Genomic DNA, 25972 nt, shown 5'->3' on the forward strand with positions numbered 1-25972 from the left:
ACTACAGACATGTGACTCGATAACAAGTGGACAGACACAGCATCTCTCTCGCCGTCGGGTGTTGCCACGAATCATACTTAACGTGGCTTTCTGCACGCGTCAGCGTAGCGTCAGTCGAGACAAGTCGCATAAGAGGAGCAACAAAAACGCGCATTTCCGGTACCGGGAATCGAACCCGGGACTCCTGGGTGAGAGCCAGGTATCCTAGCCACTAGACTACACCGGATTACAACGCCAGTGCTCCTCCAGCGAACGCAGCAACCACCCACGATTAACTGACGACAACTGTAAAAAATCCACTCTCGCACGCTATAGAGCGGCATGCTCTGGACGCATATCGTGGAGACGAACGCCAGCAGTGATGAGAGCAAAAGGCGCCTACAAATCCTGCCGTTGCACCACGTACTGTTCTACGACACTTCACGAAGCAGACGCTCACGCCTTGTTGTGCTGTTTCCTTTGCGGGCAATGAGTGCATGTGACTTCGATGCAGGAAACATTACACGTTTGGCAGCAGTGGGATTCGAACCCACGCCTCCGAAGAGACTTGTGCCTGAAACCAGCGCCTGAGACCGCTCGGCCACGCTACCTACGCAACACGCGCGTCACATGAGCTGCGACCTACTCCACGAGAACACACAGCAACGGCACAAAAATGAGACGCCAAAATTGGCAACGGTGGGATTCGAACCCACGCCTCAGAAGAGACTGGTGCCTAAAACCAGCGCCTTAGACCGCTCGGCCACGTTACCCTTGCAAGAGCGGCGGCAAAACGTTCCCTTTGTACTACAAAGATCACTTCGAAATGGAAGTATCTTGGCAATCGCCGTGCCATGTATTTTCACTGCTCTCCCACTGGAAGCGTCTCTTTAGGCCACCCACAACAAGAAAATGCCGTGCCCGCCATATGGTAGCGACGCCACTTGTCTGTAGCTGTCGTAGTTAAGGAGACAGCATCAAGAGACGTTTTCGTGCCGTGACCAGGTTTCGAACCTGGGCTTTCCGTAACCACTAAAGTATCGTAGCTGTACCTGTCAGGCGGAGCTAGAATGCTCCATGTAACAAACATATGTGAGCTCAAGTACAAACTGCGGCCTGCGGAACACGAGTGAAAAACCAAGAAAGCACTGTGATTTCGAGTACTCGTGCACTATCGTCAATGCAACGGCAGCAAGGAAAAACTTTCAAAATTGCCGTGACCAGGATTCGAACCTGGGTTATTGCGGCCACAACGCAATGTCCTAACCACTAGACGATCACGGCCACGGAGGCGCCCCCGAAAGCAGCTGGCTGGAATGCAAGTGTCGATACACAGCAAAGCCTAGGCCAAGGTGTACGCCACAGCAGTGGCAGACACGGTCTCCATCACATGCATACGAGCAGATGAACGTGCCTGCGCTGTCGGGACACTAACTACAGTGGTTAGCTGCATTCACCTCCGTGGCAATGTCTTGCAGTCCTCCAAGCCTCTTGACTACAGACATGTGACTCGATAACAAGTGGACAGACACAGCATCTCTCTCGCCGTCGGGTGTTGCCACGAATCATACTTAACGTGGCTTTCTGCACGCGTCAGCGTAGCGTCAGTCGAGCAAAGTCGAGACAAGTCGCATAAGAGGAGCAACAAAAACGCGCATTTCCGGTACCGGGAATCGAACCCGGGACTCCTGGGTGAGAGCCAGGTATCCTAGCCACTAGACTACACCGGATTACAACGCCAGTGCTCCTCCAGCGAACGCAGCAACCACCCACGATTAACTGACGACAACTGTAAAAAATCCACTCTCGCACGCTATAGAGCGGCATGCTCTGGACGCATATCGTGGAGACGAACGCCAGCAGTGATGAGAGCAAAAGGCGCCTACAAATCCTGCCGTTGCACCACGTACTGTTCTACGACACTTCACGAAGCAGACGCTCACGCCTTGTTGTGCTGTTTCCTTTGCGGGCAATGAGTGCATGTGACTTCGATGCAGGAAACATTACACGTTTGGCAGCAGTGGGATTCGAACCCACGCCTCCGAAGAGACTTGTGCCTGAAACCAGCGCCTGAGACCGCTCGGCCACGCTACCTACGCAACACGCGCGTCACATGAGCTGCGTCCTACTCCACGAGAACACACAGCAACGGCACAAAAATGAGACGCCAAAATTGGCAACGGTGGGATTCGAACCCACGCCTCAGAAGAGACTGGTGCCTAAAACCAGCGCCTTAGACCGCTCGGCCACGTTACCCTTGCAAGAGCGGCGGCAAAACGTTTCCTTTGTACTACAAAGATCACTTCGAAATGGAAGTATCTTGGCAATCGCCGTGCCATGTATTTTCACTGCTCTCCCACTGGAAGCGTCTCTTTAGGCCACCCACAACAAGAAAATGCCGTGCCCGCCATATGGTAGCGACGCCACTTGTCTGTAGCTGTCGTAGTTAAGGAGACAGCATCAAGAGACGTTTTCGTGCCGTGACCAGGTTTCGAACCTGGGCTTTCCGTAACCACTAAAGTATCGTAGCTGTACCTGTCAGGCGGAGCTAGAATGCTCCATGTAACAAACATATGTGAGCTCAAGTACAAACTGCGGCCTGCGGAACACGAGTGAAAAACCAAGAAAGCACTGTGATTTCGAGTACTCGTGCACTATCGTCAATGCAACGGCAGCAAGGAAAAACTTTCAAAATTGCCGTGACCAGGATTCGAACCTGGGTTATTGCGGCCACAACGCAATGTCCTAACCACTAGACGATCACGGCCACGGAGGCGCCCCCGAAAGCAGCTGGCTGGAATGCAAGTGTCGATACACAGCAAAGCCTAGGCCAAGGTGTACGCCACAGCAGTGGCAGACACGGTCTCCATCACATGCATACGAGCAGATGAACGTGCCTGCGCTGTCGGGACACTAACTACAGTGGTTAGCTGCATTCACCTCCGTGGCAATGTCTTGCAGTCCTCCAAGCCTCTTGACTACAGACATGTGACTCGATAACAAGTGGACAGACACAGCATCTCTCTCGCCGTCGGGTGTTGCCACGAATCATACTTAACGTGGCTTTCTGCACGCGTCAGCGTAGCGTCAGTCGAGCAAAGTCGAGACAAGTCGCATAAGAGGAGCAACAAAAACGCGCATTTCCGGTACCGGGAATCGAACCCGGGACTCCTGGGTGAGAGCCAGGTATCCTAGCCACTAGACTACACCGGATTACAACGCCAGTGCTCCTCCAGCGAACGCAGCAACCACCCACGATTAACTGACGACAACTGTAAAAAATCCACTCTCGCACGCTATAGAGCGGCATGCTCTGGACGCATATCGTGGAGACGAACGCCAGCAGTGATGAGAGCAAAAGGCGCCTACAAATCCTGCCGTTGCACCACGTACTGTTCTACGACACTTCACGAAGCAGACGCTCACGCCTTGTTGTGCTGTTTCCTTTGCGGGCAATGAGTGCATGTGACTTCGATGCAGGAAACATTACACGTTTGGCAGCAGTGGGATTCGAACCCACGCCTCCGAAGAGACTTGTGCCTGAAACCAGCGCCTGAGACCGCTCGGCCACGCTACCTACGCAACACGCGCGTCACATGAGCTGCGTCCTACTCCACGAGAACACACAGCAACGGCACAAAAATGAGACGCCAAAATTGGCAACGGTGGGATTCGAACCCACGCCTCAGAAGAGACTGGTGCCTAAAACCAGCGCCTTAGACCGCTCGGCCACGTTACCCTTGCAAGAGCGGCGGCAAAACGTTTCCTTTGTACTACAAAGATCACTTCGAAATGGAAGTATCTTGGCAATCGCCGTGCCATGTATTTTCACTGCTCTCCCACTGGAAGCGTCTCTTTAGGCCACCCACAACAAGAAAATGCCGTGCCCGCCATATGGTAGCGACGCCACTTGTCTGTAGCTGTCGTAGTTAAGGAGACAGCATCAAGAGACGTTTTCGTGCCGTGACCAGGTTTCGAACCTGGGCTTTCCGTAACCACTAAAGTATCGTAGCTGTACCTGTCAGGCGGAGCTAGAATGCTCCATGTAACAAACATATGTGAGCTCAAGTACAAACTGCGGCCTGCGGAACACGAGTGAAAAACCAAGAAAGCACTGTGATTTCGAGTACTCGTGCACTATCGTCAATGCAACGGCAGCAAGGAAAAACTTTCAAAATTGCCGTGACCAGGATTCGAACCTGGGTTATTGCGGCCACAACGCAATGTCCTAACCACTAGACGATCACGGCCACGGAGGCGCCCCCGAAAGCAGCTGGCTGGAATGCAAGTGTCGATACACAGCAAAGCCTAGGCCAAGGTGTACGCCACAGCAGTGGCAGACACGGTCTCCATCACATGCATACGAGCAGATGAACGTGCCTGCGCTGTCGGGACACTAACTACAGTGGTTAGCTGCATTCACCTCCGTGGCAATGTCTTGCAGTCCTCCAAGCCTCTTGACTACAGACATGTGACTCGATAACAAGTGGACAGACACAGCATCTCTCTCGCCGTCGGGTGTTGCCACGAATCATACTTAACGTGGCTTTCTGCACGCGTCAGCGTAGCGTCAGTCGAGCAAAGTCGAGACAAGTCGCATAAGAGGAGCAACAAAAACGCGCATTTCCGGTACCGGGAATCGAACCCGGGACTCCTGGGTGAGAGCCAGGTATCCTAGCCACTAGACTACACCGGATTACAACGCCAGTGCTCCTCCAGCGAACGCAGCAACCACCCACGATTAACTGACGACAACTGTAAAAAATCCACTCTCGCACGCTATAGAGCGGCATGCTCTGGACGCATATCGTGGAGACGAACGCCAGCAGTGATGAGAGCAAAAGGCGCCTACAAATCCTGCCGTTGCACCACGTACTGTTCTACGACACTTCACGAAGCAGACGCTCACGCCTTGTTGTGCTGTTTCCTTTGCGGGCAATGAGTGCATGTGACTTCGATGCAGGAAACATTACACGTTTGGCAGCAGTGGGATTCGAACCCACGCCTCCGAAGAGACTTGTGCCTGAAACCAGCGCCTGAGACCGCTCGGCCACGCTACCTACGCAACACGCGCGTCACATGAGCTGCGTCCTACTCCACGAGAACACACAGCAACGGCACAAAAATGAGACGCCAAAATTGGCAACGGTGGGATTCGAACCCACGCCTCAGAAGAGACTGGTGCCTAAAACCAGCGCCTTAGACCGCTCGGCCACGTTACCCTTGCAAGAGCGGCGGCAAAACGTTCCCTTTGTACTACAAAGATCACTTCGAAATGGAAGTATCTTGGCAATCGCCGTGCCATGTATTTTCACTGCTCTCCCACTGGAAGCGTCTCTTTAGGCCACCCACAACAAGAAAATGCCGTGCCCGCCATATGGTAGCGACGCCACTTGTCTGTAGCTGTCGTAGTTAAGGAGACAGCATCAAGAGACGTTTTCGTGCCGTGACCAGGTTTCGAACCTGGGCTTTCCGTAACCACTAAAGTATCGTAGCTGTACCTGTCAGGCGGAGCTAGAATGCTCCATGTAACAAACATATGTGAGCTCAAGTACAAACTGCGGCCTGCGGAACACGAGTGAAAAACCAAGAAAGCACTGTGATTTCGAGTACTCGTGCACTATCGTCAATGCAACGGCAGCAAGGAAAAACTTTCAAAATTGCCGTGACCAGGATTCGAACCTGGGTTATTGCGGCCACAACGCAATGTCCTAACCACTAGACGATCACGGCCACGGAGGCGCCCCCGAAAGCAGCTGGCTGGAATGCAAGTGTCGATACACAGCAAAGCCTAGGCCAAGGTGTACGCCACAGCAGTGGCAGACACGGTCTCCATCACATGCATACGAGCAGATGAACGTGCCTGCGCTGTCGGGACACTAACTACAGTGGTTAGCTGCATTCACCTCCGTGGCAATGTCTTGCAGTCCTCCAAGCCTCTTGACTACAGACATGTGACTCGATAACAAGTGGACAGACACAGCATCTCTCTCGCCGTCGGGTGTTGCCACGAATCATACTTAACGTGGCTTTCTGCACGCGTCAGCGTAGCGTCAGTCGAGACAAGTCGCATAAGAGGAGCAACAAAAACGCGCATTTCCGGTACCGGGAATCGAACCCGGGACTCCTGGGTGAGAGCCAGGTATCCTAGCCACTAGACTACACCGGATTACAACGCCAGTGCTCCTCCAGCGAACGCAGCAACCACCCACGATTAACTGACGACAACTGTAAAAAATCCACTCTCGCACGCTATAGAGCGGCATGCTCTGGACGCATATCGTGGAGACGAACGCCAGCAGTGATGAGAGCAAAAGGCGCCTACAAATCCTGCCGTTGCACCACGTACTGTTCTACGACACTTCACGAAGCAGACGCTCACGCCTTGTTGTGCTGTTTCCTTTGCGGGCAATGAGTGCATGTGACTTCGATGCAGGAAACATTACACGTTTGGCAGCAGTGGGATTCGAACCCACGCCTCCGAAGAGACTTGTGCCTGAAACCAGCGCCTGAGACCGCTCGGCCACGCTACCTACGCAACACGCGCGTCACATGAGCTGCGTCCTACTCCACGAGAACACACAGCAACGGCACAAAAATGAGACGCCAAAATTGGCAACGGTGGGATTCGAACCCACGCCTCAGAAGAGACTGGTGCCTAAAACCAGCGCCTTAGACCGCTCGGCCACGTTACCCTTGCAAGAGCGGCGGCAAAACGTTCCCTTTGTACTACAAAGATCACTTCGAAATGGAAGTATCTTGGCAATCGCCGTGCCATGTATTTTCACTGCTCTCCCACTGGAAGCGTCTCTTTAGGCCACCCACAACAAGAAAATGCCGTGCCCGCCATATGGTAGCGACGCCACTTGTCTGTAGCTGTCGTAGTTAAGGAGACAGCATCAAGAGACGTTTTCGTGCCGTGACCAGGTTTCGAACCTGGGCTTTCCGTAACCACTAAAGTATCGTAGCTGTACCTGTCAGGCGGAGCTAGAATGCTCCATGTAACAAACATATGTGAGCTCAAGTACAAACTGCGGCCTGCGGAACACGAGTGAAAAACCAAGAAAGCACTGTGATTTCGAGTACTCGTGCACTATCGTCAATGCAACGGCAGCAAGGAAAAACTTTCAAAATTGCCGTGACCAGGATTCGAACCTGGGTTATTGCGGCCACAACGCAATGTCCTAACCACTAGACGATCACGGCCACGGAGGCGCCCCCGAAAGCAGCTGGCTGGAATGCAAGTGTCGATACACAGCAAAGCCTAGGCCAAGGTGTACGCCACAGCAGTGGCAGACACGGTCTCCATCACATGCATACGAGCAGATGAACGTGCCTGCGCTGTCGGGACACTAACTACAGTGGTTAGCTGCATTCACCTCCGTGGCAATGTCTTGCAGTCCTCCAAGCCTCTTGACTACAGACATGTGACTCGATAACAAGTGGACAGACACAGCATCTCTCTCGCCGTCGGGTGTTGCCACGAATCATACTTAACGTGGCTTTCTGCACGCGTCAGCGTAGCGTCAGTCGAGACAAGTCGCATAAGAGGAGCAACAAAAACGCGCATTTCCGGTACCGGGAATCGAACCCGGGACTCCTGGGTGAGAGCCAGGTATCCTAGCCACTAGACTACACCGGATTACAACGCCAGTGCTCCTCCAGCGAACGCAGCAACCACCCACGATTAACTGACGACAACTGTAAAAAATCCACTCTCGCACGCTATAGAGCGGCATGCTCTGGACGCATATCGTGGAGACGAACGCCAGCAGTGATGAGAGCAAAAGGCGCCTACAAATCCTGCCGTTGCACCACGTACTGTTCTACGACACTTCACGAAGCAGACGCTCACGCCTTGTTGTGCTGTTTCCTTTGCGGGCAATGAGTGCATGTGACTTCGATGCAGGAAACATTACACGTTTGGCAGCAGTGGGATTCGAACCCACGCCTCCGAAGAGACTTGTGCCTGAAACCAGCGCCTGAGACCGCTCGGCCACGCTACCTACGCAACACGCGCGTCACATGAGCTGCGTCCTACTCCACGAGAACACACAGCAACGGCACAAAAATGAGACGCCAAAATTGGCAACGGTGGGATTCGAACCCACGCCTCAGAAGAGACTGGTGCCTAAAACCAGCGCCTTAGACCGCTCGGCCACGTTACCCTTGCAAGAGCGGCGGCAAAACGTTTCCTTTGTACTACAAAGATCACTTCGAAATGGAAGTATCTTGGCAATCGCCGTGCCATGTATTTTCACTGCTCTCCCACTGGAAGCGTCTCTTTAGGCCACCCACAACAAGAAAATGCCGTGCCCGCCATATGGTAGCGACGCCACTTGTCTGTAGCTGTCGTAGTTAAGGAGACAGCATCAAGAGACGTTTTCGTGCCGTGACCAGGTTTCGAACCTGGGCTTTCCGTAACCACTAAAGTATCGTAGCTGTACCTGTCAGGCGGAGCTAGAATGCTCCATGTAACAAACATATGTGAGCTCAAGTACAAACTGCGGCCTGCGGAACACGAGTGAAAAACCAAGAAAGCACTGTGATTTCGAGTACTCGTGCACTATCGTCAATGCAACGGCAGCAAGGAAAAACTTTCAAAATTGCCGTGACCAGGATTCGAACCTGGGTTATTGCGGCCACAACGCAATGTCCTAACCACTAGACGATCACGGCCACGGAGGCGCCCCCGAAAGCAGCTGGCTGGAATGCAAGTGTCGATACACAGCAAAGCCTAGGCCAAGGTGTACGCCACAGCAGTGGCAGACACGGTCTCCATCACATGCATACGAGCAGATGAACGTGCCTGCGCTGTCGGGACACTAACTACAGTGGTTAGCTGCATTCACCTCCGTGGCAATGTCTTGCAGTCCTCCAAGCCTCTTGACTACAGACATGTGACTCGATAACAAGTGGACAGACACAGCATCTCTCTCGCCGTCGGGTGTTGCCACGAATCATACTTAACGTGGCTTTCTGCACGCGTCAGCGTAGCGTCAGTCGAGCAAAGTCGAGACAAGTCGCATAAGAGGAGCAACAAAAACGCGCATTTCCGGTACCGGGAATCGAACCCGGGACTCCTGGGTGAGAGCCAGGTATCCTAGCCACTAGACTACACCGGATTACAACGCCAGTGCTCCTCCAGCGAACGCAGCAACCACCCACGATTAACTGACGACAACTGTAAAAAATCCACTCTCGCACGCTATAGAGCGGCATGCTCTGGACGCATATCGTGGAGACGAACGCCAGCAGTGATGAGAGCAAAAGGCGCCTACAAATCCTGCCGTTGCACCACGTACTGTTCTACGACACTTCACGAAGCAGACGCTCACGCCTTGTTGTGCTGTTTCCTTTGCGGGCAATGAGTGCATGTGACTTCGATGCAGGAAACATTACACGTTTGGCAGCAGTGGGATTCGAACCCACGCCTCCGAAGAGACTTGTGCCTGAAACCAGCGCCTGAGACCGCTCGGCCACGCTACCTACGCAACACGCGCGTCACATGAGCTGCGTCCTACTCCACGAGAACACACAGCAACGGCACAAAAATGAGACGCCAAAATTGGCAACGGTGGGATTCGAACCCACGCCTCAGAAGAGACTGGTGCCTAAAACCAGCGCCTTAGACCGCTCGGCCACGTTACCCTTGCAAGAGCGGCGGCAAAACGTTTCCTTTGTACTACAAAGATCACTTCGAAATGGAAGTATCTTGGCAATCGCCGTGCCATGTATTTTCACTGCTCTCCCACTGGAAGCGTCTCTTTAGGCCACCCACAACAAGAAAATGCCGTGCCCGCCATATGGTAGCGACGCCACTTGTCTGTAGCTGTCGTAGTTAAGGAGACAGCATCAAGAGACGTTTTCGTGCCGTGACCAGGTTTCGAACCTGGGCTTTCCGTAACCACTAAAGTATCGTAGCTGTACCTGTCAGGCGGAGCTAGAATGCTCCATGTAACAAACATATGTGAGCTCAAGTACAAACTGCGGCCTGCGGAACACGAGTGAAAAACCAAGAAAGCACTGTGATTTCGAGTACTCGTGCACTATCGTCAATGCAACGGCAGCAAGGAAAAACTTTCAAAATTGCCGTGACCAGGATTCGAACCTGGGTTATTGCGGCCACAACGCAATGTCCTAACCACTAGACGATCACGGCCACGGAGGCGCCCCCGAAAGCAGCTGGCTGGAATGCAAGTGTCGATACACAGCAAAGCCTAGGCCAAGGTGTACGCCACAGCAGTGGCAGACACGGTCTCCATCACATGCATACGAGCAGATGAACGTGCCTGCGCTGTCGGGACACTAACTACAGTGGTTAGCTGCATTCACCTCCGTGGCAATGTCTTGCAGTCCTCCAAGCCTCTTGACTACAGACATGTGACTCGATAACAAGTGGACAGACACAGCATCTCTCTCGCCGTCGGGTGTTGCCACGAATCATACTTAACGTGGCTTTCTGCACGCGTCAGCGTAGCGTCAGTCGAGCAAAGTCGAGACAAGTCGCATAAGAGGAGCAACAAAAACGCGCATTTCCGGTACCGGGAATCGAACCCGGGACTCCTGGGTGAGAGCCAGGTATCCTAGCCACTAGACTACACCGGATTACAACGCCAGTGCTCCTCCAGCGAACGCAGCAACCACCCACGATTAACTGACGACAACTGTAAAAAATCCACTCTCGCACGCTATAGAGCGGCATGCTCTGGACGCATATCGTGGAGACGAACGCCAGCAGTGATGAGAGCAAAAGGCGCCTACAAATCCTGCCGTTGCACCACGTACTGTTCTACGACACTTCACGAAGCAGACGCTCACGCCTTGTTGTGCTGTTTCCTTTGCGGGCAATGAGTGCATGTGACTTCGATGCAGGAAACATTACACGTTTGGCAGCAGTGGGATTCGAACCCACGCCTCCGAAGAGACTTGTGCCTGAAACCAGCGCCTGAGACCGCTCGGCCACGCTACCTACGCAACACGCGCGTCACATGAGCTGCGTCCTACTCCACGAGAACACACAGCAACGGCACAAAAATGAGACGCCAAAATTGGCAACGGTGGGATTCGAACCCACGCCTCAGAAGAGACTGGTGCCTAAAACCAGCGCCTTAGACCGCTCGGCCACGTTACCCTTGCAAGAGCGGCGGCAAAACGTTCCCTTTGTACTACAAAGATCACTTCGAAATGGAAGTATCTTGGCAATCGCCGTGCCATGTATTTTCACTGCTCTCCCACTGGAAGCGTCTCTTTAGGCCACCCACAACAAGAAAATGCCGTGCCCGCCATATGGTAGCGACGCCACTTGTCTGTAGCTGTCGTAGTTAAGGAGACAGCATCAAGAGACGTTTTCGTGCCGTGACCAGGTTTCGAACCTGGGCTTTCCGTAACCACTAAAGTATCGTAGCTGTACCTGTCAGGCGGAGCTAGAATGCTCCATGTAACAAACATATGTGAGCTCAAGTACAAACTGCGGCCTGCGGAACACGAGTGAAAAACCAAGAAAGCACTGTGATTTCGAGTACTCGTGCACTATCGTCAATGCAACGGCAGCAAGGAAAAACTTTCAAAATTGCCGTGACCAGGATTCGAACCTGGGTTATTGCGGCCACAACGCAATGTCCTAACCACTAGACGATCACGGCCACGGAGGCGCCCCCGAAAGCAGCTGGCTGGAATGCAAGTGTCGATACACAGCAAAGCCTAGGCCAAGGTGTACGCCACAGCAGTGGCAGACACGGTCTCCATCACATGCATACGAGCAGATGAACGTGCCTGCGCTGTCGGGACACTAACTACAGTGGTTAGCTGCATTCACCTCCGTGGCAATGTCTTGCAGTCCTCCAAGCCTCTTGACTACAGACATGTGACTCGATAACAAGTGGACAGACACAGCATCTCTCTCGCCGTCGGGTGTTGCCACGAATCATACTTAACGTGGCTTTCTGCACGCGTCAGCGTAGCGTCAGTCGAGACAAGTCGCATAAGAGGAGCAACAAAAACGCGCATTTCCGGTACCGGGAATCGAACCCGGGACTCCTGGGTGAGAGCCAGGTATCCTAGCCACTAGACTACACCGGATTACAACGCCAGTGCTCCTCCAGCGAACGCAGCAACCACCCACGATTAACTGACGACAACTGTAAAAAATCCACTCTCGCACGCTATAGAGCGGCATGCTCTGGACGCATATCGTGGAGACGAACGCCAGCAGTGATGAGAGCAAAAGGCGCCTACAAATCCTGCCGTTGCACCACGTACTGTTCTACGACACTTCACGAAGCAGACGCTCACGCCTTGTTGTGCTGTTTCCTTTGCGGGCAATGAGTGCATGTGACTTCGATGCAGGAAACATTACACGTTTGGCAGCAGTGGGATTCGAACCCACGCCTCCGAAGAGACTTGTGCCTGAAACCAGCGCCTGAGACCGCTCGGCCACGCTACCTACGCAACACGCGCGTCACATGAGCTGCGTCCTACTCCACGAGAACACACAGCAACGGCACAAAAATGAGACGCCAAAATTGGCAACGGTGGGATTCGAACCCACGCCTCAGAAGAGACTGGTGCCTAAAACCAGCGCCTTAGACCGCTCGGCCACGTTACCCTTGCAAGAGCGGCGGCAAAACGTTCCCTTTGTACTACAAAGATCACTTCGAAATGGAAGTATCTTGGCAATCGCCGTGCCATGTATTTTCACTGCTCTCCCACTGGAAGCGTCTCTTTAGGCCACCCACAACAAGAAAATGCCGTGCCCGCCATATGGTAGCGACGCCACTTGTCTGTAGCTGTCGTAGTTAAGGAGACAGCATCAAGAGACGTTTTCGTGCCGTGACCAGGTTTCGAACCTGGGCTTTCCGTAACCACTAAAGTATCGTAGCTGTACCTGTCAGGCGGAGCTAGAATGCTCCATGTAACAAACATATGTGAGCTCAAGTACAAACTGCGGCCTGCGGAACACGAGTGAAAAACCAAGAAAGCACTGTGATTTCGAGTACTCGTGCACTATCGTCAATGCAACGGCAGCAAGGAAAAACTTTCAAAATTGCCGTGACCAGGATTCGAACCTGGGTTATTGCGGCCACAACGCAATGTCCTAACCACTAGACGATCACGGCCACGGAGGCGCCCCCGAAAGCAGCTGGCTGGAATGCAAGTGTCGATACACAGCAAAGCCTAGGCCAAGGTGTACGCCACAGCAGTGGCAGACACGGTCTCCATCACATGCATACGAGCAGATGAACGTGCCTGCGCTGTCGGGACACTAACTACAGTGGTTAGCTGCATTCACCTCCGTGGCAATGTCTTGCAGTCCTCCAAGCCTCTTGACTACAGACATGTGACTCGATAACAAGTGGACAGACACAGCATCTCTCTCGCCGTCGGGTGTTGCCACGAATCATACTTAACGTGGCTTTCTGCACGCGTCAGCGTAGCGTCAGTCGAGACAAGTCGCATAAGAGGAGCAACAAAAACGCGCATTTCCGGTACCGGGAATCGAACCCGGGACTCCTGGGTGAGAGCCAGGCATCCTAGCCACTAGACTACACCGGATTACAACGCCAGTGCTCCTCCAGCGAACGCAGCAACCACCCACGATTAACTGACGACAACTGTAAAAAATCCACTCTCGCACGCTATAGAGCGGCATGCTCTGGACGCATATCGTGGAGACGAACGCCAGCAGTGATGAGAGCAAAAGGCGCCTACAAATCCTGCCGTTGCACCACGTACTGTTCTACGACACTTCACGAAGCAGACGCTCACGCCTTGTTGTGCTGTTTCCTTTGCGGGCAATGAGTGCATGTGACTTCGATGCAGGAAACATTACACGTTTGGCAGCAGTGGGATTCGAACCCACGCCTCCGAAGAGACTTGTGCCTGAAACCAGCGCCTGAGACCGCTCGGCCACGCTACCTACGCAACACGCGCGTCACATGAGCTGCGACCTACTCCACGAGAACACACAGCAACGGCACAAAAATGAGACGCCAAAATTGGCAACGGTGGGATTCGAACCCACGCCTCAGAAGAGACTGGTGCCTAAAACCAGCGCCTTAGACCGCTCGGCCACGTTACCCTTGCAAGAGCGGCGGCAAAACGTTCCCTTTGTACTACAAAGATCACTTCGAAATGGAAGTATCTTGGCAATCGCCGTGCCATGTATTTTCACTGCTCTCCCACTGGAAGCGTCTCTTTAGGCCACCCACAACAAGAAAATGCCGTGCCCGCCATATGGTAGCGACGCCACTTGTCTGTAGCTGTCGTAGTTAAGGAGACAGCATCAAGAGACGTTTTCGTGCCGTGACCAGGTTTCGAACCTGGGCTTTCCGTAACCACTAAAGTATCGTAGCTGTACCTGTCAGGCGGAGCTAGAATGCTCCATGTAACAAACATATGTGAGCTCAAGTACAAACTGCGGCCTGCGGAACACGAGTGAAAAACCAAGAAAGCACTGTGATTTCGAGTACTCGTGCACTATCGTCAATGCAACGGCAGCAAGGAAAAACTTTCAAAATTGCCGTGACCAGGATTCGAACCTGGGTTATTGCGGCCACAACGCAATGTCCTAACCACTAGACGATCACGGCCACGGAGGCGCCCCCGAAAGCAGCTGGCTGGAATGCAAGTGTCGATACACAGCAAAGCCTAGGCCAAGGTGTACGCCACAGCAGTGGCAGACACGGTCTCCATCACATGCATACGAGCAGATGAACGTGCCTGCGCTGTCGGGACACTAACTACAGTGGTTAGCTGCATTCACCTCCGTGGCAATGTCTTGCAGTCCTCCAAGCCTCTTGACTACAGACATGTGACTCGATAACAAGTGGACAGACACAGCATCTCTCTCGCCGTCGGGTGTTGCCACGAATCATACTTAACGTGGCTTTCTGCACGCGTCAGCGTAGCGTCAGTCGAGCAAAGTCGAGACAAGTCGCATAAGAGGAGCAACAAAAACGCGCATTTCCGGTACCGGGAATCGAACCCGGGACTCCTGGGTGAGAGCCAGGTATCCTAGCCACTAGACTACACCGGATTACAACGCCAGTGCTCCTCCAGCGAACGCAGCAACCACCCACGATTAACTGACGACAACTGTAAAAAATCCACTCTCGCACGCTATAGAGCGGCATGCTCTGGACGCATATCGTGGAGACGAACGCCAGCAGTGATGAGAGCAAAAGGCGCCTACAAATCCTGCCGTTGCACCACGTACTGTTCTACGACACTTCACGAAGCAGACGCTCACGCCTTGTTGTGCTGTTTCCTTTGCGGGCAATGAGTGCATGTGACTTCGATGCAGGAAACATTACACGTTTGGCAGCAGTGGGATTCGAACCCACGCCTCCGAAGAGACTTGTGCCTGAAACCAGCGCCTGAGACCGCTCGGCCACGCTACCTACGCAACACGCGCGTCACATGAGCTGCGACCTACTCCACGAGAACACACAGCAACGGCACAAAAATGAGACGCCAAAATTGGCAACGGTGGGATTCGAACCCACGCCTCAGAAGAGACTGGTGCCTAAAACCAGCGCCTTAGACCGCTCGGCCACGTTACCCTTGCAAGAGCGGCGGCAAAACGTTCCCTTTGTACTACAAAGATCACTTCGAAATGGAAGTATCTTGGCAATCGCCGTGCCATGTATTTTCACTGCTCTCCCACTGGAAGCGTCTCTTTAGGCCACCCACAACAAGAAAATGCCGTGCCCGCCATATGGTAGCGACGCCACTTGTCTGTAGCTGTCGTAGTTAAGGAGACAGCATCAAGAGACGTTTTCGTGCCGTGACCAGGTTTCGAACCTGGGCTTTCCGTAACCACTAAAGTATCGTAGCTGTACCTGTCAGGCGGAGCTAGAATGCTCCATGTAACAAACATATGTGAGCTCAAGTACAAACTGCGGCCTGCGGAACACGAGTGAAAAACCAAGAAAGCACTGTGATTTCGAGTACTCGTGCACTATCGTCAATGCAACGGCAGCAAGGAAAAACTTTCAAAATTGCCGTGACCAGGATTCGAACCTGGGTTATTGCGGCCACAACGCAATGTCCTAACCACTAGACGATCACGGCCACGGAGGCGCCCCCGAAAGCAGCTGGCTGGAATGCAAGTGTCGATACACAGCAAAGCCTAGGCCAAGGTGTACGCCACAGCAGTGGCAGACACGGTCTCCATCACATGCATACGAGCAGATGAACGTGCCTGCGCTGTCGGGACACTAACTACAGTGGTTAGCTGCATTCACCTCCGTGGCAATGTCTTGCAGTCCTCCAAGCCTCTTGACTACAGACATGTGACTCGATAACAAGTGGACAGACACAGCATCTCTCTCGCCGTCGGGTGTTGCCACGAATCATACTTAACGTGGCTTTCTGCACGCGTCAGCGTAGCGTCAGTCGAGACAAGTCGCATAAGAGGAGCAACAAAAACGCGCATTTCCGGTACCGGGAATCGAACCCGGGACTCCTGGGTGAGAGCCAGGTATCCTAGCCACTAGACTACACCGGATTACAACGCCAGTGCTCCTCCAGCGAACGCAGCAACCACCCACGATTAACTGACGACAACTGTAAAAAATCCACTCTCGCACGCTATAGAGCGGCATGCTCTGGACGCATATCGTGGAGACGAACGCCAGCAGTGATGAGAGCAAAAGGCGCCTACAAATCCTGCCGTTGCACCACGTACTGTTCTACGACACTTCACGAAGCAGACGCTCACGCCTTGTTGTGCTGTTTCCTTTGCGGGCAATGAGTGCATGTGACTTCGATGCAGGAAACATTACACGTTTGGCAGCAGTGGGATTCGAACCCACGCCTCCGAAGAGACTTGTGCCTGAAACCAGCGCCTGAGACCGCTCGGCCACGCTACCTACGCAACACGCGCGTCACATGAGCTGCGACCTACTCCACGAGAACACACAGCAACGGCACAAAAATGAGACGCCAAAATTGGCAACGGTGGGATTCGAACCCACGCCTCAGAAGAGACTGGTGCCTAAAACCAGCGCCTTAGACCGCTCGGCCACGTTACCCTTGCAAGAGCGGCGGCAAAACGTTCCCTTTGTACTACAAAGATCACTTCGAAATGGAAGTATCTTGGCAATCGCCGTGCCATGTATTTTCACTGCTCTCCCACTGGAAGCGTCTCTTTAGGCCACCCACAACAAGAAAATGCCGTGCCCGCCATATGGTAGCGACGCCACTTGTCTGTAGCTGTCGTAGTTAAGGAGACAGCATCAAGAGACGTTTTCGTGCCGTGACCAGGTTTCGAACCTGGGCTTTCCGTAACCACTAAAGTATCGTAGCTGTACCTGTCAGGCGGAGCTAGAATGCTCCATGTAACAAACATATGTGAGCTCAAGTACAAACTGCGGCCTGCGGAACACGAGTGAAAAACCAAGAAAGCACTGTGATTTCGAGTACTCGTGCACTATCGTCAATGCAACGGCAGCAAGGAAAAACTTTCAAAATTGCCGTGACCAGGATTCGAACCTGGGTTATTGCGGCCACAACGCAATGTCCTAACCACTAGACGATCACGGCCACGGAGGCGCCCCCGAAAGCAGCTGGCTGGAATGCAAGTGTCGATACACAGCAAAGCCTAGGCCAAGGTGTACGCCACAGCAGTGGCAGACACGGTCTCCATCACATGCATACGAGCAGATGAACGTGCCTGCGCTGTCGGGACACTAACTACAGTGGTTAGCTGCATTCACCTCCGTGGCAATGTCTTGCAGTCCTCCAAGCCTCTTGACTACAGACATGTGACTCGATAACAAGTGGACAGACACAGCATCTCTCTCGCCGTCGGGTGTTGCCACGAATCATACTTAACGTGGCTTTCTGCACGCGTCAGCGTAGCGTCAGTCGAGACAAGTCGCATAAGAGGAGCAACAAAAACGCGCATTTCCGGTACCGGGAATCGAACCCGGGACTCCTGGGTGAGAGCCAGGTATCCTAGCCACTAGACTACACCGGATTACAACGCCAGTGCTCCTCCAGCGAACGCAGCAACCACCCACGATTAACTGACGACAACTGTAAAAAATCCACTCTCGCACGCTATAGAGCGGCATGCTCTGGACGCATATCGTGGAGACGAACGCCAGCAGTGATGAGAGCAAAAGGCGCCTACAAATCCTGCCGTTGCACCACGTACTGTTCTACGACACTTCACGAAGCAGACGCTCACGCCTTGTTGTGCTGTTTCCTTTGCGGGCAATGAGTGCATGTGACTTCGATGCAGGAAACATTACACGTTTGGCAGCAGTGGGATTCGAACCCACGCCTCCGAAGAGACTTGTGCCTGAAACCAGCGCCTGAGACCGCTCGGCCACGCTACCTACGCAACACGCGCGTCACATGAGCTGCGACCTACTCCACGAGAACACACAGCAACGGCACAAAAATGAGACGCCAAAATTGGCAACGGTGGGATTCGAACCCACGCCTCAGAAGAGACTGGTGCCTAAAACCAGCGCCTTAGACCGCTCGGCCACGTTACCCTTGCAAGAGCGGCGGCAAAACGTTCCCTTTGTACTACAAAGATCACTTCGAAATGGAAGTATCTTGGCAATCGCCGTGCCATGTATTTTCACTGCTCTCCCACTGGAAGCGTCTCTTTAGGCCACCCACAACAAGAAAATGCCGTGCCCGCCATATGGTAGCGACGCCACTTGTCTGTAGCTGTCGTAGTTAAGGAGACAGCATCAAGAGACGTTTTCGTGCCGTGACCAGGTTTCGAACCTGGGCTTTCCGTAACCACTAAAGTATCGTAGCTGTACCTGTCAGGCGGAGCTAGAATGCTCCATGTAACAAACATATGTGAGCTCAAGTACAAACTGCGGCCTGCGGAACACGAGTGAAAAACCAAGAAAGCACTGTGATTTCGAGTACTCGTGCACTATCGTCAATGCAACGGCAGCAAGGAAAAACTTTCAAAATTGCCGTGACCAGGATTCGAACCTGGGTTATTGCGGCCACAACGCAATGTCCTAACCACTAGACGATCACGGCCACGGAGGCGCCCCCGAAAGCAGCTGGCTGGAATGCAAGTGTCGATACACAGCAAAGCCTAGGCCAAGGTGTACGCCACAGCAGTGGCAGACACGGTCTCCATCACATGCATACGAGCAGATGAACGTGCCTGCGCTGTCGGGACACTAACTACAGTGGTTAGCTGCATTCACCTCCGTGGCAATGTCTTGCAGTCCTCCAAGCCTCTTGACTACAGACATGTGACTCGATAACAAGTGGACAGACACAGCATCTCTCTCGCCGTCGGGTGTTGCCACGAATCATACTTAACGTGGCTTTCTGCACGCGTCAGCGTAGCGTCAGTCGAGCAAAGTCGAGACAAGTCGCATAAGAGGAGCAACAAAAACGCGCATTTCCGGTACCGGGAATCGAACCCGGGACTCCTGGGTGAGAGCCAGGTATCCTAGCCACTAGACTACACCGGATTACAACGCCAGTGCTCCTCCAGCGAACGCAGCAACCACCCACGATTAACTGACGACAACTGTAAAAAATCCACTCTCGCACGCTATAGAGCGGCATGCTCTGGACGCATATCGTGGAGACGAACGCCAGCAGTGATGAGAGCAAAAGGCGCCTACAAATCCTGCCGTTGCACCACGTACTGTTCTACGACACTTCACGAAGCAGACGCTCACGCCTTGTTGTGCTGTTTCCTTTGCGGGCAATGAGTGCATGTGACTTCGATGCAGGAAACATTACACGTTTGGCAGCAGTGGGATTCGAACCCACGCCTCCGAAGAGACTTGTGCCTGAAACCAGCGCCTGAGACCGCTCGGCCACGCTACCTACGCAACACGCGCGTCACATGAGCTGCGTCCTACTCCACGAGAACACACAGCAACGGCACAAAAATGAGACGCCAAAATTGGCAACGGTGGGATTCGAACCCACGCCTCAGAAGAGACTGGTGCCTAAAACCAGCGCCTTAGACCGCTCGGCCACGTTACCCTTGCAAGAGCGGCGGCAAAACGTTTCCTTTGTACTACAAAGATCACTTCGAAATGGAAGTATCTTGGCAATCGCCGTGCCATGTATTTTCACTGCTCTCCCACTGGAAGCGTCTCTTTAGGCCACCCACAACAAGAAAATGCCGTGCCCGCCATATGGTAGCGACGCCACTTGTCTGTAGCTGTCGTAGTTAAGGAGACAGCATCAAGAGACGTTTTCGTGCCGTGACCAGGTTTCGAACCTGGGCTTTCCGTAACCACTAAAGTATCGTAGCTGTACCTGTCAGGCGGAGCTAGAATGCTCCATGTAACAAACATATGTGAGCTCAAGTACAAACTGCGGCCTGCGGAACACGAGTGAAAAACCAAGAAAGCACTGTGATTTCGAGTACTCGTGCACTATCGTCAATGCAACGGCAGCAAGGAAAAACTTTCAAAATTGCCGTGACCAGGATTCGAACCTGGGTTATTGCGGCCACAACGCAATGTCCTAACCACTAGACGATCACGGCCACGGAGGCGCCCCCGAAAGCAGCTGGCTGGAATGCAAGTGTCGATACACAGCAAAGCCTAGGCCAAGGTGTACGCCACAGCAGTGGCAGACACGGTCTCCATCACATGCATACGAGCAGATGAACGTGCCTGCGCTGTCGGGACACTAACTACAGTGGTTAGCTGCATTCACCTCCGTGGCAATGTCTTGCAGTCCTCCAAGCCTCTTGACTACAGACATGTGACTCGATAACAAGTGGACAGACACAGCATCTCTCTCGCCGTCGGGTGTTGCCACGAATCATACTTAACGTGGCTTTCTGCACGCGTCAGCGTAGCGTCAGTCGAGACAAGTCGCATAAGAGGAGCAACAAAAACGCGCATTTCCGGTACCGGGAATCGAACCCGGGACTCCTGGGTGAGAGCCAGGTATCCTAGCCACTAGACTACACCGGATTACAACGCCAGTGCTCCTCCAGCGAACGCAGCAACCACCCACGATTAACTGACGACAACTGTAAAAAATCCACTCTCGCACGCTATAGAGCGGCATGCTCTGGACGCATATCGTGGAGACGAACGCCAGCAGTGATGAGAGCAAAAGGCGCCTACAAATCCTGCCGTTGCACCACGTACTGTTCTACGACACTTCACGAAGCAGACGCTCACGCCTTGTTGTGCTGTTTCCTTTGCGGGCAATGAGTGCATGTGACTTCGATGCAGGAAACATTACACGTTTGGCAGCAGTGGGATTCGAACCCACGCCTCCGAAGAGACTTGTGCCTGAAACCAGCGCCTGAGACCGCTCGGCCACGCTACCTACGCAACACGCGCGTCACATGAGCTGCGTCCTACTCCACGAGAACACACAGCAACGGCACAAAAATGAGACGCCAAAATTGGCAACGGTGGGATTCGAACCCACGCCTCAGAAGAGACTGGTGCCTAAAACCAGCGCCTTAGACCGCTCGGCCACGTTACCCTTGCAAGAGCGGCGGCAAAACGTTTCCTTTGTACTACAAAGATCACTTCGAAATGGAAGTATCTTGGCAATCGCCGTGCCATGTATTTTCACTGCTCTCCCACTGGAAGCGTCTCTTTAGGCCACCCACAACAAGAAAATGCCGTGCCCGCCATATGGTAGCGACGCCACTTGTCTGTAGCTGTCGTAGTTAAGGAGACAGCATCAAGAGACGTTTTCGTGCCGTGACCAGGTTTCGAACCTGGGCTTTCCGTAACCACTAAAGTATCGTAGCTGTACCTGTCAGGCGGAGCTAGAATGCTCCATGTAACAAACATATGTGAGCTCAAGTACAAACTGCGGCCTGCGGAACACGAGTGAAAAACCAAGAAAGCACTGTGATTTCGAGTACTCGTGCACTATCGTCAATGCAACGGCAGCAAGGAAAAACTTTCAAAATTGCCGTGACCAGGATTCGAACCTGGGTTATTGCGGCCACAACGCAATGTCCTAACCACTAGACGATCACGGCCACGGAGGCGCCCCCGAAAGCAGCTGGCTGGAATGCAAGTGTCGATACACAGCAAAGCCTAGGCCAAGGTGTACGCCACAGCAGTGGCAGACACGGTCTCCATCACATGCATACGAGCAGATGAACGTGCCTGCGCTGTCGGGACACTAACTACAGTGGTTAGCTGCATTCACCTCCGTGGCAATGTCTTGCAGTCCTCCAAGCCTCTTGACTACAGACATGTGACTCGATAACAAGTGGACAGACACAGCATCTCTCTCGCCGTCGGGTGTTGCCACGAATCATACTTAACGTGGCTTTCTGCACGCGTCAGCGTAGCGTCAGTCGAGACAAGTCGCATAAGAGGAGCAACAAAAACGCGCATTTCCGGTACCGGGAATCGAACCCGGGACTCCTGGGTGAGAGCCAGGTATCCTAGCCACTAGACTACACCGGATTACAACGCCAGTGCTCCTCCAGCGAACGCAGCAACCACCCACGATTAACTGACGACAACTGTAAAAAATCCACTCTCGCACGCTATAGAGCGGCATGCTCTGGACGCATATCGTGGAGACGAACGCCAGCAGTGATGAGAGCAAAAGGCGCCTACAAATCCTGCCGTTGCACCACGTACTGTTCTACGACACTTCACGAAGCAGACGCTCACGCCTTGTTGTGCTGTTTCCTTTGCGGGCAATGAGTGCATGTGACTTCGATGCAGGAAACATTACACGTTTGGCAGCAGTGGGATTCGAACCCACGCCTCCGAAGAGACTTGTGCCTGAAACCAGCGCCTGAGACCGCTCGGCCACGCTACCTACGCAACACGCGCGTCACATGAGCTGCGACCTACTCCACGAGAACACACAGCAACGGCACAAAAATGAGACGCCAAAATTGGCAACGGTGGGATTCGAACCCACGCCTCAGGAGAGACTGGTGCCTAAAACCAGCGCCTTAGACCGCTCGGCCACGTTACCCTTGCAAGAGCGGCGGCAAAACGTTCCCTTTGTACTACAAAGATCACTTCGAAATGGAAGTATCTTGGCAATCGCCGTGCCATGTATTTTCACTGCTCTCCCACTGGAAGCGTCTCTTTAGGCCACCCACAACAAGAAAATGCCGTGCCCGCCATATGGTAGCGACGCCACTTGTCTGTAGCTGTCGTAGTTAAGGAGACAGCATCAAGAGACGTTTTCGTGCCGTGACCAGGTTTCGAACCTGGGCTTTCCGTAACCACTAAAGTATCGTAGCTGTACCTGTCAGGCGGAGCTAGAATGCTCCATGTAACAAACATATGTGAGCTCAAGTACAAACTGCGGCCTGCGGAACACGAGTGAAAAACCAAGAAAGCACTGTGATTTCGAGTACTCGTGCACTATCGTCAATGCAACGGCAGCAAGGAAAAACTTTCAAAATTGCCGTGACCAGGATTCGAACCTGGGTTATTGCGGCCACAACGCAATGTCCTAACCACTAGACGATCACGGCCACGGAGGCGCCCCCGAAAGCAGCTGGCTGGAATGCAAGTGTCGATACACAGCAAAGCCTAGGCCAAGGTGTACGCCACAGCAGTGGCAGACACGGTCTCCATCACATGCATACGAGCAGATGAACGTGCCTGCGCTGTCGGGACACTAACTACAGTGGTTAGCTGCATTCACCTCCGTGGCAATGTCTTGCAGTCCTCCAAGCCTCTTGACTACAGACATGTGACTCGATAACAAGTGGACAGACACAGCATCTCTCTCGCCGTCGGGTGTTGCCACGAATCATACTTAACGTGGCTTTCTGCACGCGTCAGCGTAGCGTCAGTCGAGACAAGTCGCATAAGAGGAGCAACAAAAACGCGCATTTCCGGTACCGGGAATCGAACCCGGGACTCCTGGGTGAGAGCCAGGTATCCTAGCCACTAGACTACACCGGATTACAACGCCAGTGCTCCTCCAGCGAACGCAGCAACCACCCACGATTAACTGACGACAACTGTAAAAAATCCACTCTCGCACGCTATAGAGCGGCATGCTCTGGACGCATATCGTGGAGACGAACGCCAGCAGTGATGAGAGCAAAAGGCGCCTACAAATCCTGCCGTTGCACCACGTACTGTTCTACGACACTTCACGAAGCAGACGCTCACGCCTTGTTGTGCTGTTTCCTTTGCGGGCAATGAGTGCATGTGACTTCGATGCAGGAAACATTACACGTTTGGCAGCAGTGGGATTCGAACCCACGCCTCCGAAGAGACTTGTGCCTGAAACCAGCGCCTGAGACCGCTCGGCCACGCTACCTACGCAACACGCGCGTCACATGAGCTGCGTCCTACTCCACGAGAACACACAGCAACGGCACAAAAATGAGACGCCAAAATTGGCAACGGTGGGATTCGAACCCACGCCTCAGAAGAGACTGGTGCCTAAAACCAGCGCCTTAGACCGCTCGGCCACGTTACCCTTGCAAGAGCGGCGGCAAAACGTTTCCTTTGTACTACAAAGATCACTTCGAAATGGAAGTATCTTGGCAATCGCCGTGCCATGTATTTTCACTGCTCTCCCACTGGAAGCGTCTCTTTAGGCCACCCACAACAAGAAAATGCCGTGCCCGCCATATGGTAGCGACGCCACTTGTCTGTAGCTGTCGTAGTTAAGGAGACAGCATCAAGAGACGTTTTCGTGCCGTGACCAGGTTTCGAACCTGGGCTTTCCGTAACCACTAAAGTATCGTAGCTGTACCTGTCAGGCGGAGCTAGAATGCTCCATGTAACAAACATATGTGAGCTCAAGTACAAACTGCGGCCTGCGGAACACGAGTGAAAAACCAAGAAAGCACTGTGATTTCGAGTACTCGTGCACTATCGTCAATGCAACGGCAGCAAGGAAAAACTTTCAAAATTGCCGTGACCAGGATTCGAACCTGGGTTATTGCGGCCACAACGCAATGTCCTAACCACTAGACGATCACGGCCACGGAGGCGCCCCCGAAAGCAGCTGGCTGGAATGCAAGTGTCGATACACAGCAAAGCCTAGGCCAAGGTGTACGCCACAGCAGTGGCAGACACGGTCTCCATCACATGCATACGAGCAGATGAACGTGCCTGCGCTGTCGGGACACTAACTACAGTGGTTAGCTGCATTCACCTCCGTGGCAATGTCTTGCAGTCCTCCAAGCCTCTTGACTACAGACATGTGACTCGATAACAAGTGGACAGACACAGCATCTCTCTCGCCGTCGGGTGTTGCCACGAATCATACTTAACGTGGCTTTCTGCACGCGTCAGCGTAGCGTCAGTCGAGACAAGTCGAGACAAGTCGCATAAGAGGAGCAACAAAAACGCGCATTTCTGGTACCGGGAATCGAACCCGGGCCTCCTGGGTGAGAGCCAGGTATCCTAGCCACTAGACTACACCGGATTACAACGCCAGTGCTCCTCCAGCGAACGCAGCAACCACCCACGATTAACTGACGACAACTGTAAAAAATCCACTCTCGCACGCTATAGAGCGGCATGCTCTGGACGCATATCGTGGAGACGAACGCCAGCAGTGATGAGAGCAAAAGGCGCCTACAAATCCTGCCGTTGCACCACGTACTGTTCTACGACACTTCACGAAGCAGACGCTCACGCCTTGTTGTGCTGTTTCCTTTGCGGGCAATGAGTGCATGTGACTTCGATGCAGGAAACATTACACGTTTGGCAGCAGTGGGATTCGAACCCACGCCTCCGAAGAGACTTGTGCCTGAAACCAGCGCCTGAGACCGCTCGGCCACGCTACCTACGCAACACGCGCGTCACATGAGCTGCGTCCTACTCCACGAGAACACACAGCAACGGCACAAAAATGAGACGCCAAAATTGGCAACGGTGGGATTCGAACCCACGCCTCAGAAGAGACTGGTGCCTAAAACCAGCGCCTTAGACCGCTCGGCCACGTTACCCTTGCAAGAGCGGCGGCAAAACGTTTCCTTTGTACTACAAAGATCACTTCGAAATGGAAGTATCTTGGCAATCGCCGTGCCATGTATTTTCACTGCTCT

The 25972-nt window shown here is 53.3% G+C and overlaps 53 non-coding genes across 53 annotated transcripts; all 53 read right to left on the bottom strand.

Annotated features, from left to right (window-relative positions):
• Window positions 1-154: 154 nt before the first annotated feature.
• Window positions 155-226, bottom strand: Trnae-cuc (transfer RNA glutamic acid (anticodon CUC)). Its single transcript has one exon. It is a non-coding gene; the product is annotated as a tRNA-Glu (tRNA).
• A 444-nt stretch (window positions 227-670) lies between these two features.
• Trnal-uag (transfer RNA leucine (anticodon UAG)) lies at window positions 671-752 on the bottom strand. Its single transcript has one exon. It is a non-coding gene; the product is annotated as a tRNA-Leu (tRNA).
• A 439-nt stretch (window positions 753-1191) lies between these two features.
• On the bottom strand, window positions 1192-1263 carry Trnah-gug (transfer RNA histidin (anticodon GUG)). Its single transcript has one exon. It is a non-coding gene; the product is annotated as a tRNA-His (tRNA).
• Window positions 1264-1637: 374 nt separating this feature from the next.
• On the bottom strand, window positions 1638-1709 carry Trnae-cuc (transfer RNA glutamic acid (anticodon CUC)). The gene has a single exon. It is a non-coding gene; the product is annotated as a tRNA-Glu (tRNA).
• A 444-nt stretch (window positions 1710-2153) lies between these two features.
• On the bottom strand, window positions 2154-2235 carry Trnal-uag (transfer RNA leucine (anticodon UAG)). The gene has a single exon. It is a non-coding gene; the product is annotated as a tRNA-Leu (tRNA).
• Window positions 2236-2674: 439 nt separating this feature from the next.
• On the bottom strand, window positions 2675-2746 carry Trnah-gug (transfer RNA histidin (anticodon GUG)). Its single transcript has one exon. It is a non-coding gene; the product is annotated as a tRNA-His (tRNA).
• Window positions 2747-3120: 374 nt separating this feature from the next.
• Window positions 3121-3192, bottom strand: Trnae-cuc (transfer RNA glutamic acid (anticodon CUC)). Its single transcript has one exon. It is a non-coding gene; the product is annotated as a tRNA-Glu (tRNA).
• Window positions 3193-3636: 444 nt separating this feature from the next.
• Window positions 3637-3718, bottom strand: Trnal-uag (transfer RNA leucine (anticodon UAG)). The gene has a single exon. It is a non-coding gene; the product is annotated as a tRNA-Leu (tRNA).
• A 439-nt stretch (window positions 3719-4157) lies between these two features.
• Window positions 4158-4229, bottom strand: Trnah-gug (transfer RNA histidin (anticodon GUG)). The gene has a single exon. It is a non-coding gene; the product is annotated as a tRNA-His (tRNA).
• A 374-nt stretch (window positions 4230-4603) lies between these two features.
• Trnae-cuc (transfer RNA glutamic acid (anticodon CUC)) lies at window positions 4604-4675 on the bottom strand. The gene has a single exon. It is a non-coding gene; the product is annotated as a tRNA-Glu (tRNA).
• Window positions 4676-5119: 444 nt separating this feature from the next.
• On the bottom strand, window positions 5120-5201 carry Trnal-uag (transfer RNA leucine (anticodon UAG)). The gene has a single exon. It is a non-coding gene; the product is annotated as a tRNA-Leu (tRNA).
• Window positions 5202-5640: 439 nt separating this feature from the next.
• Window positions 5641-5712, bottom strand: Trnah-gug (transfer RNA histidin (anticodon GUG)). The gene has a single exon. It is a non-coding gene; the product is annotated as a tRNA-His (tRNA).
• Window positions 5713-6076: 364 nt separating this feature from the next.
• On the bottom strand, window positions 6077-6148 carry Trnae-cuc (transfer RNA glutamic acid (anticodon CUC)). The gene has a single exon. It is a non-coding gene; the product is annotated as a tRNA-Glu (tRNA).
• Window positions 6149-6592: 444 nt separating this feature from the next.
• Trnal-uag (transfer RNA leucine (anticodon UAG)) lies at window positions 6593-6674 on the bottom strand. The gene has a single exon. It is a non-coding gene; the product is annotated as a tRNA-Leu (tRNA).
• Window positions 6675-7113: 439 nt separating this feature from the next.
• Window positions 7114-7185, bottom strand: Trnah-gug (transfer RNA histidin (anticodon GUG)). Its single transcript has one exon. It is a non-coding gene; the product is annotated as a tRNA-His (tRNA).
• Window positions 7186-7549: 364 nt separating this feature from the next.
• Window positions 7550-7621, bottom strand: Trnae-cuc (transfer RNA glutamic acid (anticodon CUC)). Its single transcript has one exon. It is a non-coding gene; the product is annotated as a tRNA-Glu (tRNA).
• Window positions 7622-8065: 444 nt separating this feature from the next.
• Window positions 8066-8147, bottom strand: Trnal-uag (transfer RNA leucine (anticodon UAG)). The gene has a single exon. It is a non-coding gene; the product is annotated as a tRNA-Leu (tRNA).
• Window positions 8148-8586: 439 nt separating this feature from the next.
• On the bottom strand, window positions 8587-8658 carry Trnah-gug (transfer RNA histidin (anticodon GUG)). Its single transcript has one exon. It is a non-coding gene; the product is annotated as a tRNA-His (tRNA).
• A 374-nt stretch (window positions 8659-9032) lies between these two features.
• Trnae-cuc (transfer RNA glutamic acid (anticodon CUC)) lies at window positions 9033-9104 on the bottom strand. The gene has a single exon. It is a non-coding gene; the product is annotated as a tRNA-Glu (tRNA).
• Window positions 9105-9548: 444 nt separating this feature from the next.
• On the bottom strand, window positions 9549-9630 carry Trnal-uag (transfer RNA leucine (anticodon UAG)). Its single transcript has one exon. It is a non-coding gene; the product is annotated as a tRNA-Leu (tRNA).
• A 439-nt stretch (window positions 9631-10069) lies between these two features.
• Window positions 10070-10141, bottom strand: Trnah-gug (transfer RNA histidin (anticodon GUG)). The gene has a single exon. It is a non-coding gene; the product is annotated as a tRNA-His (tRNA).
• Window positions 10142-10515: 374 nt separating this feature from the next.
• On the bottom strand, window positions 10516-10587 carry Trnae-cuc (transfer RNA glutamic acid (anticodon CUC)). Its single transcript has one exon. It is a non-coding gene; the product is annotated as a tRNA-Glu (tRNA).
• A 444-nt stretch (window positions 10588-11031) lies between these two features.
• Window positions 11032-11113, bottom strand: Trnal-uag (transfer RNA leucine (anticodon UAG)). Its single transcript has one exon. It is a non-coding gene; the product is annotated as a tRNA-Leu (tRNA).
• A 439-nt stretch (window positions 11114-11552) lies between these two features.
• Trnah-gug (transfer RNA histidin (anticodon GUG)) lies at window positions 11553-11624 on the bottom strand. The gene has a single exon. It is a non-coding gene; the product is annotated as a tRNA-His (tRNA).
• A 364-nt stretch (window positions 11625-11988) lies between these two features.
• Trnae-cuc (transfer RNA glutamic acid (anticodon CUC)) lies at window positions 11989-12060 on the bottom strand. The gene has a single exon. It is a non-coding gene; the product is annotated as a tRNA-Glu (tRNA).
• Window positions 12061-12504: 444 nt separating this feature from the next.
• Window positions 12505-12586, bottom strand: Trnal-uag (transfer RNA leucine (anticodon UAG)). The gene has a single exon. It is a non-coding gene; the product is annotated as a tRNA-Leu (tRNA).
• A 439-nt stretch (window positions 12587-13025) lies between these two features.
• Trnah-gug (transfer RNA histidin (anticodon GUG)) lies at window positions 13026-13097 on the bottom strand. Its single transcript has one exon. It is a non-coding gene; the product is annotated as a tRNA-His (tRNA).
• A 364-nt stretch (window positions 13098-13461) lies between these two features.
• On the bottom strand, window positions 13462-13533 carry Trnae-cuc (transfer RNA glutamic acid (anticodon CUC)). Its single transcript has one exon. It is a non-coding gene; the product is annotated as a tRNA-Glu (tRNA).
• Window positions 13534-13977: 444 nt separating this feature from the next.
• Trnal-uag (transfer RNA leucine (anticodon UAG)) lies at window positions 13978-14059 on the bottom strand. Its single transcript has one exon. It is a non-coding gene; the product is annotated as a tRNA-Leu (tRNA).
• Window positions 14060-14498: 439 nt separating this feature from the next.
• Window positions 14499-14570, bottom strand: Trnah-gug (transfer RNA histidin (anticodon GUG)). Its single transcript has one exon. It is a non-coding gene; the product is annotated as a tRNA-His (tRNA).
• A 374-nt stretch (window positions 14571-14944) lies between these two features.
• On the bottom strand, window positions 14945-15016 carry Trnae-cuc (transfer RNA glutamic acid (anticodon CUC)). The gene has a single exon. It is a non-coding gene; the product is annotated as a tRNA-Glu (tRNA).
• Window positions 15017-15460: 444 nt separating this feature from the next.
• Window positions 15461-15542, bottom strand: Trnal-uag (transfer RNA leucine (anticodon UAG)). Its single transcript has one exon. It is a non-coding gene; the product is annotated as a tRNA-Leu (tRNA).
• Window positions 15543-15981: 439 nt separating this feature from the next.
• On the bottom strand, window positions 15982-16053 carry Trnah-gug (transfer RNA histidin (anticodon GUG)). Its single transcript has one exon. It is a non-coding gene; the product is annotated as a tRNA-His (tRNA).
• Window positions 16054-16417: 364 nt separating this feature from the next.
• Trnae-cuc (transfer RNA glutamic acid (anticodon CUC)) lies at window positions 16418-16489 on the bottom strand. The gene has a single exon. It is a non-coding gene; the product is annotated as a tRNA-Glu (tRNA).
• A 444-nt stretch (window positions 16490-16933) lies between these two features.
• On the bottom strand, window positions 16934-17015 carry Trnal-uag (transfer RNA leucine (anticodon UAG)). Its single transcript has one exon. It is a non-coding gene; the product is annotated as a tRNA-Leu (tRNA).
• A 439-nt stretch (window positions 17016-17454) lies between these two features.
• On the bottom strand, window positions 17455-17526 carry Trnah-gug (transfer RNA histidin (anticodon GUG)). Its single transcript has one exon. It is a non-coding gene; the product is annotated as a tRNA-His (tRNA).
• Window positions 17527-17890: 364 nt separating this feature from the next.
• Trnae-cuc (transfer RNA glutamic acid (anticodon CUC)) lies at window positions 17891-17962 on the bottom strand. Its single transcript has one exon. It is a non-coding gene; the product is annotated as a tRNA-Glu (tRNA).
• A 444-nt stretch (window positions 17963-18406) lies between these two features.
• On the bottom strand, window positions 18407-18488 carry Trnal-uag (transfer RNA leucine (anticodon UAG)). The gene has a single exon. It is a non-coding gene; the product is annotated as a tRNA-Leu (tRNA).
• A 439-nt stretch (window positions 18489-18927) lies between these two features.
• Window positions 18928-18999, bottom strand: Trnah-gug (transfer RNA histidin (anticodon GUG)). The gene has a single exon. It is a non-coding gene; the product is annotated as a tRNA-His (tRNA).
• Window positions 19000-19373: 374 nt separating this feature from the next.
• Window positions 19374-19445, bottom strand: Trnae-cuc (transfer RNA glutamic acid (anticodon CUC)). Its single transcript has one exon. It is a non-coding gene; the product is annotated as a tRNA-Glu (tRNA).
• Window positions 19446-19889: 444 nt separating this feature from the next.
• On the bottom strand, window positions 19890-19971 carry Trnal-uag (transfer RNA leucine (anticodon UAG)). The gene has a single exon. It is a non-coding gene; the product is annotated as a tRNA-Leu (tRNA).
• Window positions 19972-20410: 439 nt separating this feature from the next.
• Window positions 20411-20482, bottom strand: Trnah-gug (transfer RNA histidin (anticodon GUG)). The gene has a single exon. It is a non-coding gene; the product is annotated as a tRNA-His (tRNA).
• Window positions 20483-20846: 364 nt separating this feature from the next.
• Trnae-cuc (transfer RNA glutamic acid (anticodon CUC)) lies at window positions 20847-20918 on the bottom strand. The gene has a single exon. It is a non-coding gene; the product is annotated as a tRNA-Glu (tRNA).
• Window positions 20919-21362: 444 nt separating this feature from the next.
• Trnal-uag (transfer RNA leucine (anticodon UAG)) lies at window positions 21363-21444 on the bottom strand. The gene has a single exon. It is a non-coding gene; the product is annotated as a tRNA-Leu (tRNA).
• A 439-nt stretch (window positions 21445-21883) lies between these two features.
• Trnah-gug (transfer RNA histidin (anticodon GUG)) lies at window positions 21884-21955 on the bottom strand. The gene has a single exon. It is a non-coding gene; the product is annotated as a tRNA-His (tRNA).
• Window positions 21956-22319: 364 nt separating this feature from the next.
• On the bottom strand, window positions 22320-22391 carry Trnae-cuc (transfer RNA glutamic acid (anticodon CUC)). The gene has a single exon. It is a non-coding gene; the product is annotated as a tRNA-Glu (tRNA).
• Window positions 22392-22835: 444 nt separating this feature from the next.
• Trnal-uag (transfer RNA leucine (anticodon UAG)) lies at window positions 22836-22917 on the bottom strand. Its single transcript has one exon. It is a non-coding gene; the product is annotated as a tRNA-Leu (tRNA).
• Window positions 22918-23356: 439 nt separating this feature from the next.
• Trnah-gug (transfer RNA histidin (anticodon GUG)) lies at window positions 23357-23428 on the bottom strand. Its single transcript has one exon. It is a non-coding gene; the product is annotated as a tRNA-His (tRNA).
• A 364-nt stretch (window positions 23429-23792) lies between these two features.
• Trnae-cuc (transfer RNA glutamic acid (anticodon CUC)) lies at window positions 23793-23864 on the bottom strand. Its single transcript has one exon. It is a non-coding gene; the product is annotated as a tRNA-Glu (tRNA).
• A 444-nt stretch (window positions 23865-24308) lies between these two features.
• Window positions 24309-24390, bottom strand: Trnal-uag (transfer RNA leucine (anticodon UAG)). The gene has a single exon. It is a non-coding gene; the product is annotated as a tRNA-Leu (tRNA).
• Window positions 24391-24829: 439 nt separating this feature from the next.
• On the bottom strand, window positions 24830-24901 carry Trnah-gug (transfer RNA histidin (anticodon GUG)). The gene has a single exon. It is a non-coding gene; the product is annotated as a tRNA-His (tRNA).
• Window positions 24902-25275: 374 nt separating this feature from the next.
• Window positions 25276-25347, bottom strand: Trnae-cuc (transfer RNA glutamic acid (anticodon CUC)). The gene has a single exon. It is a non-coding gene; the product is annotated as a tRNA-Glu (tRNA).
• A 444-nt stretch (window positions 25348-25791) lies between these two features.
• Trnal-uag (transfer RNA leucine (anticodon UAG)) lies at window positions 25792-25873 on the bottom strand. The gene has a single exon. It is a non-coding gene; the product is annotated as a tRNA-Leu (tRNA).
• Between the last annotated feature and the right edge of the window lie 99 nt (window positions 25874-25972).

The sequence above is a fragment of the Schistocerca cancellata genome, chromosome 1, assembly GCF_023864275.1.
Source record: "Schistocerca cancellata isolate TAMUIC-IGC-003103 chromosome 1, iqSchCanc2.1, whole genome shotgun sequence".
In the NCBI taxonomy this organism is placed as follows: Eukaryota; Metazoa; Arthropoda; class Insecta; order Orthoptera; family Acrididae; genus Schistocerca; species Schistocerca cancellata.